Raw genomic sequence first — 17080 nt, forward strand, 5'->3', positions numbered from 1 at the left:
GGGGAGCTCTAAAACACTTTTACATTTTTTGTGTCGCATATAGATTTTGATTTTCTGTACATTAAGGTTCCTGAAATAAATGATGATATTAAAAATGTGTCAATGTTGTGTGTTTATTTGCTCATTACATTACTATTTCCGAACACTATTTTCCGCTGTCTCCTGCTGTGACCATCCATGCGTGGCGGCGCTGCACTGAAATTACCGTATTTTTCGGACCATAAGACGCACTTTTTCCCCCCAGAAGTGGGTGGAAAAAGTCCCCTGCGTCTTATGGTCCGAATATTGCTCTGCTCACGTGCTTTAACCTTCTGGGTTCGAGTGCATTGTACAGCGTACTTTTCGCGTCTATTTCAGTTTATATCTCACTGAAATCTTAATGTAGAATAATGAAAAAACGCTGGCTTCTGTCTTTTCAAAATTACGTTAAATAAAAAAATACATAAAAAAAATCAAACCATGTCACCTTACTTTGTTTTACCTGCATCGGGGGCGTGTAGTACCGCTGTCACCCGAAGATCGCTATTCACATTCTAAATAGCCGCATTAGCGCGTATTCAAATCGCATTCGCATGGTAATTTGCTGAACAACGCAGCGGTGAAACGCGATCTAGATACATCCCCATCAGCGCCATAAAAGGGGGGAGGGATGTGGCCAGGTAAGGATGGTTGACATAAAATATTTTAGGACACTATTTGGTTCAGAATTTTTTTTTCTTCATTTCCCTCCTCTAAAACTAGGTGCGTCTTATGGTCAGGTGCGTCTTATGGTCCAAAAATTACGGTACTACGTTTACGTCACCACTTGAACTTCTCACTGAGTTGGTATTTGAATGTTAGCTTAACTTCAAGTTCAAAACATACTTTATTCGTTTTTTGGAACACTCTGTGGATACTAATAAGAATGTCAAAAAGAAAGCAGCCAAACCTCAGTCAATTTGGATTTACAAAACAAACGAAGAGGAGTGATGACAGTGCAACAGCTACAACTAGCTTGCCGGTGTTACCGCCGCTGCCGCCGCTAAAAGTTGCTGCTAGTGACAGCACCAGCACCGAGGACAGCGAGACTTTGGCGCCAGAAACCACCGCTGCGACCTGCAGCGGACCAGGCGATCATGCAACACCTTTCAACTGGACAACAAAGCAATGGAGTGAGTGGAGAATCAGGAATACATGGCTCTACTCCAAAAATCAGAAGTTAGGATGTACAGTATGCATGGAGGCAAAAAGCCTGCTGCTCGCCGAAAGAGCAACGGGAGTACATCTGTCAGAGGAATGGATGAATGGAGAGGTCAGCAGCGAGTCACAGAATAACCTGCGGGAAAAGATTTACAAGCATCGGGACAGTCACCGACCCTCAACATCCTGGGTTACAGGACGGAAAGCAAAGACAGAAGACCCCAGGCCTCTGTGGTCACTTCTGATTTAAGGTAAGAATCATGGAATTACTTACTTGATCTGTGCGTTTGTGAGGATTGGCCCTAATCCTATTTAATATTGATGTATTTTTTTATGATTGTTATGTGAGTTATTCTGTTTTCATCATGATTTGCATGATGTAGGCCTAAGCGCGGTTGATTCAGAACCGTGGACAGAGCTGTTTGCCCTAACACTGACAACACTGACTGACGCTTGCGTTTTGAAGTAAACGGTTTACTAAGTAAACAATAGGTTTACTGTAAACCTATTGTTTTAAATGCCCGAACATGCACCAAAAGCGTTAAAGTCAGTCAGGGAGGATCGGTAAATACGGCTCCCCCGAAAGCCACTTTGTAATTCGAACCCTGGCAACAGTATTATAATGCTACAGGCAGTGTTTCTTAAAAGGATGTACACTATATTGCCAAATGTAATGGGACACCCCTCCAAATAATTGAATTCAGGTGTTCCAATCACTTCCATAGGTACAGGTGTATAAAATCAAATACCTAGGCATGCAGACTGCTTCTACAAACATTTGCAAAAGAATGGGTGACTCATAGGAGCTCAGTGAATTCAAGCGTGGTACCGTGATAGGATGCTACCTGTGCAATAACTCCATTGGTGAAATTTCCTCGCTACTAACTGTTCCATGGTCAACTGTGGTAGGACACGTAAAATCACAGAGCGGGGACAACGCATGCTGAGGTGCACAGTGTGCAGAAGAGAGAAGACAAGAGAGGAACCAAAAACTCCCAAGTAAGGAGGAAAAAACCTCTGGGGGTCCAAAGTCGACTGGCTGCCCCCCCCCCGGGCCCTAACATTAATGTATACAGGACAGAGTGGACGTGCTTGCTAAATGCTGGGTATAAGATGTGACGACTACAGTAGTACTTAGCAATACGATGTTGTAGTATTTGTCTGAATCTCAAATGCCACCAATGCATAGTCCAAAATAGCAGAGTTTAGTGGAAGAATTTTCAAAATTCCATAGAAATACCATAATAAAAACCAAATCTAGAGTGTGGTCAAACAGATGAGTAGGCCCTACGACATTCTGCATAAAGCCAACAGAATCAAGTTTGGAGACTTTCCTGAGAGGATCGCTATAATTCTCCATATGGATATTAATTGATGTGCATGCATGTGAATAGCCGTCAATATTTGATGGGTCGGATGAAATATCAGAACAGCTGTTTCAGATTTAGTATCAGAATATAGGGTAGCACAAAATTATGGGCAGGTGTTTCAGATTTAGATCCATTATGTAGTTCACTGGTTGCGCATACACAAACCCTCCAGGTAAAATGTTCTGCTGGGTAGGAATTTTATTTTTTTTTCCGAACACCACTCCCACCCATTTTATCAATATTTCCCGATAAAATTGGCCAAGCGGGGGTTTGAACAAAAATATGATGCCATATATCACCATAATACTGCCTAAGGCTAGCCAGCACCCTCCCCCCCTTATCTTTTTCAGCGTCCAAGTTGCTTAAGGTAGGGTGTCTGTGCAAAGCTTACCCAAGTCGAAGAGTCCATCCGTCACTGGCAGAATCCTGTTATCTAATGTATGATATATGTAATTTATGAATAAGTGGGGTTATGCTTCAAAATTAAACTTGAGTCGTCATTTGTTTTTCTACAAAGCCATAGTATTTTGTAAGATTTAGTATAACCAAGGGTTGAACTTAAGAATTTTAGCTACTAGCTAACTGGGCTATTTCAGTAAAAATGTAGTACAACATGTAGTTTTTACTAGTTAGTGGAGTAGTGTTCATTTTATTTGTCTCAGGTAAATACCAGGAACAGGTGTGGCTCATCAGAAGCCAAGTGGGATAGAAAACCTACTGGATAGTAGCTCTCCAGGACCGGAGTTGGAGACCCCTGGGCTATACTGACCCACTGTGATATCATACTATGCCCAGTATCCTGAACAAGAATGCTAGTTCCTTAATTCAAAAGACAAAGAAGTTTTTAAAATTGCTGAAAGTGAAGCGGTTTTTAATGAGATACATTGGTAACATTTTTACACTCGCATCTAAAATTAAATAAAATTCAATTAAAAACAGTGAATATAAATAGATAACATAATTAAGCATAACATTAGGCCTAAGAATTATAGCGGCAAAGAATTTTAAGAGTATGGATATATTTAAAAGGAAAACATGACAATAGGAATGTATAGTGCCCTACGCATCTCTGTTATAACTGCATCCACAAGCTAACAAAAAAGCTTTTCAGGTACATTTTATACCATGTTTTTAACGTGTGACAGTGTAAGTCATTTACTCATTTATTTGCTGTTCCCTGATGTTTTTATCACACGAGTGCTTCAAAGTGGAAAACTGAGCAAAATTATCAAATTGTTAACAGAAAACAGGTTCACACCTGCAAACACGTTCAATATTTACATCCGTTCAATAGCCGATATTCACATAGCAAAAGTAGTACATGAAAACAACGTATTAAATTTTTTTTTTTTTACATAGGTTATTTTACATACGCACTATACGTATGTGCTGTTAATTGCTTGTATGTACTGATGCATAATTTGCATTGTTGTAAATCTTCAGGTATTGTGATTTTAGAGATTGTAGTGAAATTGCAGCTTTGTCACAAAAACGAACAGCAGAACAGATCAAAATGTGAGTGACAGATGAGCGTAGAGAGCGGAAGTGTAAGACCAACTGTGTCTTTGAGTAAATACATAGACAGCTGTCAGCATATGCATAACTGAGTACTCTGAGTACTCAGTAAGTACATCCCAGTAACTTCTCAGGCTTCTGACTTATCCTTCTGCTTCTTGCTCTTCTTAAGGAAGGATGGTGCCTTGAATTTCTTTTTCTTCTTGGAAGGGGATTTGGAGGGGGAGCCCTCTGGGGTGGGGCCAGTGGGCTTGGAGGGAGGCGCGGCTGGGGGTGCTGTGGGTGGGGCAGGCGATGTCTCGTTGGTGGACAGAGCCTTCATGCTCTTCTCCAGTTCCTCCTGCCTCTGGTCCTCCTCCTTGCCATTCTCCAGCGGGGTCTTAGATGACTCCGTGGTTTTATTCAGGTTCACCTCATCTGGTAGCGTGTGATGCAAAAGAAATGAACAAAATCTCCTTGCATACGAGCCCCTTACCATCCACTCAGTGTCTTAGTCTGCAGTTCTCATTATAAGGTTCTGAACAGTCAATGGTTTCTCACTAGTGACACAAGACTAATGAGAACCAGGGGGCTTTTCTACCTGTCAGTACATCAGGACACACAGAAACAGACAGACAGAAGAGAGGTATACAGCTGTGGAGACAGGTGAACAGCTGGTTATGCCAACACTGACAGCATGGACCTGGCAGTTAGTGAGACACAGAACAGTGATCCAGAAAAAGATCAATATAAGATGTAAAAAGACAAAAATTCACATGCTGACCATTTTAAGAGTAGTCTTAATGCCTATTGAGCATTTTCCCTCTTAAACTGCCATTTGACTGTGAAATACGGCTTTCACATCTCCTGATGGCTTAATGCAGTGGTTCCCAAACTGGGGGAGCGCTCCCCTAGGGGGGCGCAGAGGTATTGGGGGGGGGGGGTACCAATGGGATAGCCTCAGGGGCAAAATAATCTCTTCACAGACTGGACGATTAAACAAATAAAGCAACGCAACATTACAGTAAATAACAATATATAAACCATTAACTTACGTGTACTATTAGAGCATTTATGTAATTTATTTAAACTTTATTTTACCAGGTAAATTAACTGAAAACCAGTTCTCACTGCTTTACGTGATTTTCGGGAGAAATAGCAGATAATGCATCGGAACTTCCTGGGACACAAACGTCACGTTCTTCAGCCAATAAGGGCAAAGTTGTGTCGTCACGGAGGCAGTTCCAGTTTGTTCAGCCGGCTGAGAGGTGCTGTACCATCTGTCTTAAGTCGTCTTGTTCTTGCAAGGTTTTTGCACCATGTGACATGGTGACGCGTGACGACGTTTTGCAGCACCGGACAATAAAATCTAACCATATCATGAAAAATGAGGTTTAAAATTTTCTACATGAAGTGCAGGGAGACTATCAAATTAATGGGTATGATTTAGTGTTGTTTTGTGCTTTGGTATAGGCTGAAACCTGCGGTTATCATTAAAAACAAAATGTGGTAAATGTAAGACAAACTTTAATTTGTGTACGCCGATGAATATTAACAGGAATGTTAAATCTGCATTTGCATAATTTCAAACTTATGCTGGACTTTTATTTTTAATTGATTGCTCTTTTTTCTCCCACAGTGGTGAAATTGCACCATTTGTATTTTGTAATTGCATTTGTTTCGCTCAATTAGAAAAGGGAGTTGTATTTCAAATAAAGTTTGAATGCGGAGGGGGGCTCAATAATGTTCCTATCTAGAAAAGGGGGGCCCTGCAGAGAAAGTTTGGGCACCACTGGCTTAATGTATGATTGTTAAAATGGATCTGTATCCATTTGGTTTGCTGTGTGCCTCATATTTGCATAATATTAAAAATGCTAATTTCCAAAAGACTGGGTATACACCAATAACAGTATGACTATATAAGCAATAAGCCAATTATCTGCATGCTTTCACTATGAGCCACTATGAGATACAAGGAGCCTCAAATGCACAGACTTGATAGAATGATTTTTGCTCTTTCTTGCAGACATCTTACAGTCCAGCTACATTTCCTTTCTTTGCATGCATGCAGTTCCTCTGTAGGGATCCTCTGTTGCCTGATCTCCTAAGCCTGAGAGTGAGGGGAAAACGGCCAAACACAGCAGAACAGTGATGCTGACCCAACAGGTGATGCAACAGCCTTTTTGCATGCTGGGTCTCACCTGACAAAGGAGGGTTAGTGGGGGAGGGGCACTTTTCTGGGGAGGAGGCAGGGGGGGTCCCCTTCTCATTCACCAGCTCCTCCCCACCTGACACAGAGTCAAGGAGAGAGATACATATAAAATCCCCATGTGCATGGAGCTGGGTAGGAAAGTGAGGGGGTGCAAGTGGAAAGTGAAAGGAATAATGTTTAGACTTTGTAAGTGATGATTAAGGGTGGGGGGTGGCACGGCGGGGCAGTGCTTAGTACTGTCGCCTCACACCTCCAGGACCATCACGGCTCCATATGTGTGGAGTTTGCATGATCTGCCTGTGTCGTCGTGGGGTTTCCTCCAGGTACACCAGTCCCCCCCCCCCACAGTCCGCAAACATGCAGTGTGTGTGAGTGAGAGTGTGCCTTATCTTGGGTTGTCCCCTGCCTTGCATCCACAGCCTCTGGGATAGGCTGCAGACCCCCCCCCCCCCAACACTGAACAGGACAAGCAGTTTCAGTAAATGGACGGATGTATTAGAGGCAGGTGGGGGTTAGTTTTACTCTAATCAAATTCAGAACAGATTTGAATTAAACACCCTTGGGCTCCTCATGCTGCATGTACTTAAAAGGGAATTCCTTCAAAGAAAGTCACACTAGCCCTACAAACCTGGAAGAAATTGGATTACACACCCAGCTGTTTCCCGAAAAAAAAAAACGCTATTCCTCGACATCAGCAGGAGATGCTTCTATTCAGATATTTGATATGTGATATTCACTGTGAATTAATGCCCCTGTTCTACCTTTACCATCACTAATCCTCAGTGTCTCAGGAAATGGTTACTTGGAGTGAACTGAGGAACATATGATAATGGTTGGTTTAAAGGTGTCCAATAGCAAACACCAGGAATACGAAACTACAGAATGTAGCTGGAATTCCCCTTTAAGGCACAATGGGACTCCAGATCCGTGTGAGTAGTGTTTTACTGAGGCCCTAATGCAGTATGTCAGTGTGTAGTTATACTATGGGACATTTGTTGGCCTAACCATCTTGCTCACACTGGATAGTGCATGATGGGTCAATAAAAATGACAGACTTTTGCTAGCAGGCAGACATGGACAGTAAAACACTGTCTTTCATCAGTGCGAACACGACAGGGTTCTGGGTTCGGTTAACGTACCGTCCTCCACGCCGGATTGTTGCTTCCTCTCAACCTCCTGCTTGTACTCCTCCAGCTCTTTATCGGTGAGCTCGTTAACCACGGCGGGTCTCAAGCACTGGAGACTCCCAAATTCTAAATATAACACACACACTTGGCTCACAGCGCAAAGCGGTGTTAAACTTGCTTTGTCTAAAGCAGGCACACACATACGAGAAAGATCCTGATAGGTAGCTAAGCTATCGGTCTTATCTCAGGGAGTACAAGCGCAACAAAATTCAGGTTAGAACTCGTAACAAGAATTTCTGTTCGCTAATAGAGAGAGAGAGAGATCTCTGCCAGGATATATAGAAACGGAGAAACTCGTCCGAATCTATCCTGGAAACAACGCGCTATACCTGAGAATCTCGTCAGATATAGGGTTTAAGTTTACTGCAGTTTAAAACGAATGAAACCTAAAATAAAATAACCGAAAATTAAAACAAAAGAAAATAACTACTAATAATAGAAATAAAAAATAATAAGCCCGTATAATCCCGCTTAAATGCCTTCGGACTGCCGTGAGTGCAATTAATCCTCAACTTTGCAACCTGTTCACAGTAGCGCTTATTCAACTGCATGTTCGGTCATAAAAAGTTTAAATTGTGTGCTCACAAAAAGTTTGAACCTTGTGCCCGCGTTCTTCACTATTAATGTAGGAATTATTAGCTCAAATAAATTTTAATATTCTCCACCAATATGTTTGAATTAATTAAAGTTTAATTAATTATTATTTAATGCTGATTATTAATCAATTGTTATGCCGAATGGTCGGCTCCTCCAAACTCAATTGCGGCATCCCTGTGAGTCTGTTAATGTGAGACTTAAATGGGATTCACTAATTACCAGTATCGCTTAGTAACCTGGGTTAGAAGGCTCGCCCAGCGAGCTGCATCACCAGGTAATGTACACGATTGGTAGCGAAGCTTCCCTCACGGCCAATGAGAGAGAGTCTCGCGATGTTTCAGGCGAGTTTGAGGTTCAGAGCGTGTAGCAAGATCGCACAGAGGCAGGAACTTAGTGTGAGTACTCAATGACGGAAGCTGAAGTTGTGTAAAAGACATGCATTTATTCCTAACTAACACTACAACTAACATAAGACAGACATTACACCTAACACAAACAACAAACACGAAATAACAGAATAAAACAAACGATGTAATTATGAAAATGCAATGACCGGATTTAAATGAGTAACCTTAAATGGGAAATACTGTTCTGCAAAGCAAGCATAGTTTGTGGAAACACGACCCTAAAGTCTTATAGCAGGTTAAACAGAACAGCTTAAGTTGTTAGAATGAAAGGAAGTTGATTTACTTGGTTGAAGAGTGGGGGGGGGGGGTCTTGGCAGTTGATGGCAGAGCTGCTGAGCTGATGGCACTCAGGAAGGCGCGGCGTTTGGAGCAGTGGAGTGGAGTCCCTTTAGATTCTCTCTCCTGGTGAAGCTTTGTCTTGGGTGCTGTTCTCTGTTCAGCTGGGCCTTCACCGGAGGGCTTCTTGTGGGCTTCTCTCCTCCCGGACTGATGTTCTCCTTCGGGCTGGCGGTTATTCTCTGCGCTGGCTGACGGTTGTTCTGCTCGCCTTTGTTCTGAGGTGCCAGGATTTTATGCTGTAAAGTTCATGAATAGGGATGACCAGGAATTCGACTCCTGGCCCAATGGCTGGCCATCCATTTGGCGGGCTTTCGGAAGGGGGTCTGTATCAGTCCTTTTGAGATTTATGGCCCGACTGATTCTCCCTTTACTGATGATTTTCATTAAGCTGTTATAACTTTTGATACATCCACTTTTATGGTAATCACTGACCAGATTTGCAATCAGGGGTGATTAACAATCAGTTTGACACCAAACATGCTATACCAGCTTCACAGGTACATACCTCATACCCTCTGTATTAATTGATTAAACAATTAATTATTTTATCTATGTGACTGATTCACATCAGGATACAGGTGTTTTGGGTTGCACCTCAACAGATGTTACACTCTGTGCGGATATTACATCAAATATTCATATTACAAACAGCACATCTTATCCATAGATAGGCGTGGCCGTTAGTTTGTGGTAATATCAATATAAGTTGCACATCTGGAAACAACATATTTTGTTTGGTGTGGCTTATGCCAATTCATCTTCTCCAGAATGGATAAGATACACCTTAATTCAGTTCTTTTAACATAGCATGGTAGAAACAAAGAAACTTGGTGACTGTCCACCAAGATCAGATAAGGACCACAAAGGAATGTTGGAAGAGAAGGGGGGGTTTTTAACAAAGTTAGGACACATTGGTTACACTAATTTTCCAGATTCTTCTGGTATACCATGAGAACATATATACAATGGTAGCTATACCTATCTATTTATTTAAATTAATATGTGTTCAAGTACAAAGGGGTAAATTAGGTGATACTCCGTGAACATGGTTATAAGGGTGGCACACAAAACACTAAGATTGTCTAAGGACACATACAAACATAACGTATCTGTAGATTGAGACTAGTAGTCGTGAGTAAATCAATATACAGGGTATACAAAAGCCAAACTTAAATGAAATTTCCTTTAGGGTGTTCGTCTGTTGGGTGAGTGAGATGTAAGGCAGAGTGTATGTGGAGGGGGGTTGTGTGCCAAGTCAAGGGCAATAAAAGTTGGAGTACTGGCCTCCCTTGTTATCTGTGTGTATGTGTTCGTGTGTGTAACCCCCCTTTGGTGCCTCTCGTACCAGGCTCGGCCTTGTCTCAGGCCACCTGGAATTTAGGCCCTGTGATACGTGCATGTGTGATCCTACACCAAGTTGTGATTAAAAAGCAATGAGGCTGCCGCCCATTATATCTGCTCTAGGGAAATGCACTTCTGCGGCCACTAGGGGAGCTCTCACCTTCGCTAAATAATGTTGCATAGTCTAACAAGCTTTATAATCTGTGTCAATGAGCAGTGCCTTACCGGAAATGCTTTCCCTGGGAATTATTGTAAACATGTATCACGTATTATAGGAGAAATACTTGTAAATGAATTAGATTTATTAACTGGCTCCTGAAATAAGGAATTGTAAATGAACTGACCTTAATGAGTATTAATTAAATTAATTCAGAGACATTGCAGTTCATTCCACATGAAAAGTTACAACTTAAGCTAAATCCGCTTAAATCATTTAGAGCATAGTCATAGTGATCAATGAAACACCTACAGTATACACACACACACACACACATATCCTTATGGGGACCGCTCATTCATTTCTATGGGAAAAATGCTAATGCTAACTTAACCCCTACTCAGCTCTAACCATAAGCATACAGTAAGTAGGCAACCAAAATACAAGAGTTTTTGCATTTTTAGTTTTTTCATTGCAGTCACGGATTTTTATAAAATAGAGTTTTCCCTTATAGGGACCAGGACCAGCTACACCTGTACTATTACACAGGCTACATGTGAAGAATGCGAGACAAAAAAGAAGAGCATTTAGACAGCCAGAGAATGTTAACTGCCAGTTTAATTATATTTATTACAGAGCTTATTGAATTGTTCAGTGAAATAAATCCATCCATCCATCATCCATCCATCTAGCAAACGGGCTGGTAGCCTCTCCTCAGCAGCATATGGCACAAGGTTGGTGCTCACCCTGGACAGGAGGCCAACTCAAATGTAATAGTGAATACTGAAAATAGGACAGTGGTGCAAACAGGAGAGATGATTATTTATTCATTTGTTTGTAATTTGATTAATTAATCACTTAATTCACGTTCCACAGCCACTTGTCCCATGTAGGGTTACAGGTCACTGGAATATATACCTGAAAATAATGGGCGCAATGCAAGGAGGAACCCAGGAGGGGGTGGCAAACCCATCGCATGGCAGGGAATAACCCAGATGGGGACACCAGCCCTTTAGGAGTGCAGGGAATAAGCAGGGGGCGGTGCCAACCTATCACAGGGCAGGGAAAAAGCCAGGAGGGGGGTGCCAACCTATCACAGGGCAGAGAATCTCCCAGGAGGGGCGGCAGTCCATCACAAGGCATGGCAGTTCATTAGATCACAAAAACCTGCTTTGTCAGTTAGACTGCGAAAGGCATTCCTAAAACTCATTTAAAAATAATGAAAAATACTAGAGTAGCTGGTTGGATACAGAACAACAAATTAGGGTTATGAGCATCTCTCCGGGATCCACCCATCTATCTTCTAACCTCTCATCCTGGTGAGGGCTGTGGGGCCTGGAGCCTATCCCAAACAGGACAGGGCACGGGGATGGAGTACACCCTGGACAGGATGCCAGTCATACAGAGGACACATAGACACTAATACAGCCAACTGGACCACATCTACCTCTTCTAAAACATCCATATAGTTTCCTGTCTGTTTCTGACAGCTTTCACCATTTTTCTTTTGCTCCAGTTCTTTGTACTTTTTGAGGTCACAGGTTTTAGTATCAGTACATTTGCAATCTAGAGGAATGTTACCCTCCAACTATGAATTATTGTTTGTGGTCAAAATCACCCCATTTGTGTTAATTTGCACAAATTATAGTATAAATCGATATATTCCAGATCAATTTTTAAAGTGATTTCAGGAAAGGCCTGAAATATCATTATCGACCATCATGTGACCCCAAAAGCCGTTGGAAAGCCAGTAAGAGGCCCATATGATGCTTAGAGCTGAAAAAAGGACAATATGCTGTTTTTGTTAAAAATATCACAGTGCAGTTGTTTTAAAAATAAATCAATGGCTTTGCACAAAATTTTTTATGTGTTTTGTCTAATAAAAACCTGAAGTATCTGAACTTGAACCAATACTGAGCAAAATATCACCACTTACTTTTATGAATGTACGCATTATCTGTGATGTAGAATAAAACACTATGGCTCAAGAAAACAGTCCATTTCTGTATTTTAACAAGATAAATGTTAAAGTAAGAAAAGATGACAAAATATTTCAAACTACATTTTAGAACAGCAAAATCAAATATACTGTATACTGATAAAATTGCAAAAACATAAACATCAGTATATCAAACAAATAACACCAAAATCCCAAAGATGAATGAACACTGAACAATAACTAATCACAAACACTGCAAATGCTCTGCACAAGTGTGACAGAATGCAAGAAATGTAGATGTATGTGGTTTGCTAACATAACATACAAGTAGCACAAAGTGTGGTCGTCTTGCATCTGGTGATCCTGTGCGGGGACGTCATTCACAGAAAGCGTACAAAAATGGATGCTGATTTGTAAGTTGGGGCTTTTCTCCTCTATATGTGGGGAACCCCTGTTCAAACAGATGCAATTAACAGGAAACTTCTTCTAACTTAAGGTGTGAACTGCTTCATCTGAGAAAACTAGACTTAGGAAACAGGGAGCATCAGCGACAAGTCAATGACTGACATCTCATACAGCCATATTGCAAACTAATACACACATAATGAGGATACAACATGAAATGGTCTGGGGGAGGGGGAAACATTTCCACATGTAGGGGGATAGAGGCATTTAATTATTTACAGAAAATTCCGTGTAGCCAGTGTAGGAACCTGAGGTCAGTTTAACACAGATCACTGTCCGTGGTGCTGAAATCTCTACTTGATCGGCTGGTGCTGAATGAATAGGACGGCTGGCCAACATATCTCACTGTGTGATTCCACTGACTGGTACCTTCTAATGCATGGGATTTTTAACAATGAGGAAAATAATTAAAAAAAAAAGTTATTACAGGAAACAATATTTACATGCCTGTAGCTTTCATCTCTCACGACAGGAAACCCAAAAACTATTACTTTGTCAGGGATCCGGGGCGCGAGAACGAGGCATGGTGCACAGAAAGGGTGGACGATCCACTGGCGGCTCCAAGAACAAAAAGGGGTTTATTAAATAAAACAGAAAACACTACAAACACAGCAAAAACCAAAAGGACCACGAGGGGTCAAAAACTAAAGGGGATAAATAAAGACTAAATAACAAAAACCTAATACACGTTGAACACTGAAAATCTCAAAACCATCAAACAACGACAATCAACAACACACAATCACAATCAATGAACCACTGGGGAACTGAACAGAAGCAGGAACTAAAATACTAAGGGGTAACGAGACTAACACAGGACAGGTGAGGCTAATTAACAAAGACCAGGGAAACAGGGCACAGGTGAAACTAATAAACTCAAAAGGAACTGATAACAGGGAAACTAAGAACTAACCAAGGAAACAGAAACTAACACTGGGGAATTACAGAACAGGTAAAGACACAAGCAGGGGCACAAGGAACACAACCAAATACAACGTCACCAGATACAGGAACTAGAAAAACTCAAATGAAACACTAGGGAGCAAAATACAAAGACAGAGGAGGTGGGACTCAAACACAGGACAGAAGGGTACACACAACTGGATGCTCAACACATTGAGCCATATGACAAGACAGGCAACAGGGGAGAACAAAGACTAACATAAAGAACAGGATGACCAGCGACACCTGCTGGTCAAACGGGGAAGGGACAGAGTGGGACAACAGGAGGGGCTGACCCTGACAGAAATACAGTAAAACCGGTCTAAGTCGACACTCGCGGGACCAGCTTAAAAGTGACGACTTAGAGAATTGAAGAGATAAACCTAAGTCGACACTTCGGCGACTTATGTCTATCTCGCCGTTTTGCCGACTAGTAAATATAACACCATACCTCTACTACACCGCACTATACACGCGAGACTTAAGCCCAGGGAGCGACTAGTGCGATAGGTGGGGATTCCCTTTTTCTACATCGCCGTGGTGACAAGCAGGCGGCGGGAATGCAGCGATTGGGGTGTCGACTTACAGGTAGGAAAATCCATTCATTTGTGTTGTTCGGGATTTAGGTGACGACTAAGGGAATTTGACGACTTACAAGCGGCGATTTACACAAGGAATTTTAAAGGAAACATCATTAGGAAAAATCGGGACTTTTGCTTGAGCGTCGACTTGTGCACATTGACGAGTTACAAGATGGCGACTTAGACCAGTTTTACTGTACATTCATGTTATATCAAGTATATCACATACTCATTTAAAATCACAAAACACACCTGATTTAATCTATATTTTAATTATTTCAATAGTATTGCTTAATTACAGCAGTTAAACATTATCTGTATTACAATGGTACAGAAAAGTTGGGCTTTGGCTTTCCTGAGAGAAGTATGGCCTTGCCAGGATAGATGTCCTGTATGATTTGCGTTCTCTTTCATGCAATTATAGACACGTTTGTATTCATCTTCCTGGAGACCATCCATTCATTTCTGTGGTCAAAACACTTTTTTTAGATTTTTGATTGCAGTCACAGATTTTTTTAAAATTGAGTTTCCCTTTGGGGGACTGAAAAAGCTGGTCTCCACATCGTCAAAATTTCAGGTTTTGTTGCATTGTGGGGACATTTGGTCCCCAAAATTTAATATATACATAATGCGCGCGCACACACACACACAAGTTGGTCTTCTTATCTAAATGGGGACTGTCCATTCATTTCTATGGGAAAAACCCTAATCCCAGTCACGACACCCTTAATCCCTACCCACCCCTAACCTTAACCATAAGTAACCAACCCAGATACAAGACTTTTGGCATTTTTACTTTTTTGATTGCATTCACAGATTTTTATAAAACTGACATTATCCAAATGGGGACCTCAAAAGATGTCCCCAAAAGTAGGGAAATTTCAGGTTTTACTACACTTTGGGGACAGTTTGGTCCTCAAATGTGATCAATGCAAATCCACACACACACACACACACACGTTTGTATTCATTTCTTTGTGTGGACTCTCTATTCGGTTCTACGTGGAAAAACCCGAATCCCAACAATAACAACTTTTACCCCTCCAGCCTAACCTCAACCATAAGTAACTAGAAAAGATACAAGACTTTTGCCCCCCTTACAGCGCCATCCACCTGGCATTTCCCAGCTGGAGGCAAGGCACCGGAGCAGGGCAGTAGTGGGCAAAGTGTCTGATCTCTCCGCAGCTGCCATGGCTTTGCGCGTATAACGTGCATGCTCTGTCCCTCTCTGCAGACGGAGCCCCCACATGCGCAGGTGCAGGTTTGGCATGAAGTGGCTGGCGACCGGCGTGATGTTGCAGACAGGGACAGGATTGCCTCAGTCCGCTCAGCCTCTGCCAAGGCCTTGGCAAGCATGGCCGGCGTCTGCAGCTACATGTGTTGGCACAACCGTTCCGGGTACCGGTGCCCTCAGCGGGGAGGCTTCTGCTCACTCTACCTGGTGGATCCATCGGGTTGCCCCAGGAAGGCACGCTGCCCGACTCCCGGGGTGCACATCCACGCACTGGTGCTCCTGGCTGCCACTGTAGGAAGTCGTTGGGTCGTTGTATAGGAAGTGGTTGTAGTCTTCCAGGGAGGTTAGTTAAGAATATAAGAGGGGGGAGACAAAAAACCCTAAGTACTAATAAGTGGGCAGTGTAAAAGGCCTACCCTTTGCTGTCTGTATTTAAATGCTAGGAGCAGTAGAAACAAAATTCATGATTTGAGGCCTTCATTTCATCAGACTCATGATATTATAGGACTAACAGAAATGTGGTTGAGTGACAATGATGGAGAAGAATATAATATGGATGGTTACATGTTGTTCTGTAGGGACCAGATAAGCAAGAAGGGAGGTGGTGTTGCAGAATATGTAAAAGAAAATTTGCAGGCAAGGGAGCTCACAGATAATAATAAACCTAGAGAAGCTACAGCACCCTCCACAATTATTGGCAGCCCTTGTAAATATTTTTTAAAAGGGTTAGAAAAAAATCTACCTTTTACTAAAATAGCTTCATCTAACACCGAAAAAATTAGAAAAATCCAACCTTTCATTGAAATAAATTTTTTCGAAGAAAAAAAAATCCATCAAGAAATAATTATTTTTAACAAAAATACTTGAGCCATGATTATTGGCACCCCTGCTTTTAATACTTTGTACAACCTCCCTTTGCCAGGATAACAGCACTGAGTCTTTTATAAGGTTGGAGAATACCAAGCCGGGCATCTGAGTCCATTCCTTTTTAGAGAACCTCTCCAGATCAGCACTCTACTCTTCAGCTCAGTCCATAAGTTTACAGTGGGGTTCAGGTCAGGTGACTGAGATGACCATGGCAGAAGCTTGCTTCTATAGTCAGCTAACTATTTTTGTGTTGATTTGGACATGTGCTTAGGATCGTGGTCCTGCTGGAAGATCCAGTGAAGGCCCAGTTTTAGCTTCTAGTGTCAGTATTGTGTATGAGGGCTTGCTGGGATTGCTGCGAGGATTGCTGGGATTGCTGCGAGAGAGTGGTGTTGAGCTGCAGCGATTGTTTGGGATTGTTTTTTGGAGTGTTTTGAGTGTTTGTGTGCTTTACCTGTTTACGTGGGTGGCTGTTTATTTCTATTTATTGTTCTTATTTCGGTCAGCGTGAGTGCTTGTCTGTCCTGTCTGTTAATTAACAGCGCGATTTTTCTGAGCGGCGTTTTTCTGTCCGCGTTTAAACTCCGTAGCAAACACCCGCGGGGCGATAATAACTAATAATATCTAACGTCGGTATCGCTACCCAGCGTCGGAAAAGGACAGTTGCTCCTGAGCTTTGCTCGGTCGCCAGTCGGGGCCGGGAGGACATTTTCCACTTTTTTCCCGCTCCGGCAGTAGCCTGCTGTGAGGGGGTTTTTGTGGTTTTTCG

At 42.1% G+C, this 17080-nt stretch overlaps 1 long non-coding RNA gene across 2 annotated transcripts; it reads left to right on the forward strand.

Annotated features, from left to right (window-relative positions):
- Positions 1-269: 269 nt before the first annotated feature.
- Positions 270-16106, forward strand: LOC140584018 (uncharacterized). Of its 2 annotated transcripts, none has more exons than XR_011986068.1 (3): positions 270-1430; positions 2089-2178; positions 15445-16106. It is a non-coding gene; the product is annotated as an uncharacterized lncRNA (long non-coding RNA). The 2 variants fall into 2 exon arrangements; XR_011986069.1 differs by lacking the exon at positions 15445-16106 and adding an exon at positions 3212-4112.
- Positions 16107-17080: the final 974 nt, after the last annotated feature.

Source organism: Paramormyrops kingsleyae, unplaced genomic scaffold (assembly GCF_048594095.1).
Source record: "Paramormyrops kingsleyae isolate MSU_618 unplaced genomic scaffold, PKINGS_0.4 ups29, whole genome shotgun sequence".
NCBI lineage: Eukaryota > Metazoa > Chordata > Actinopteri > Osteoglossiformes > Mormyridae > Paramormyrops > Paramormyrops kingsleyae.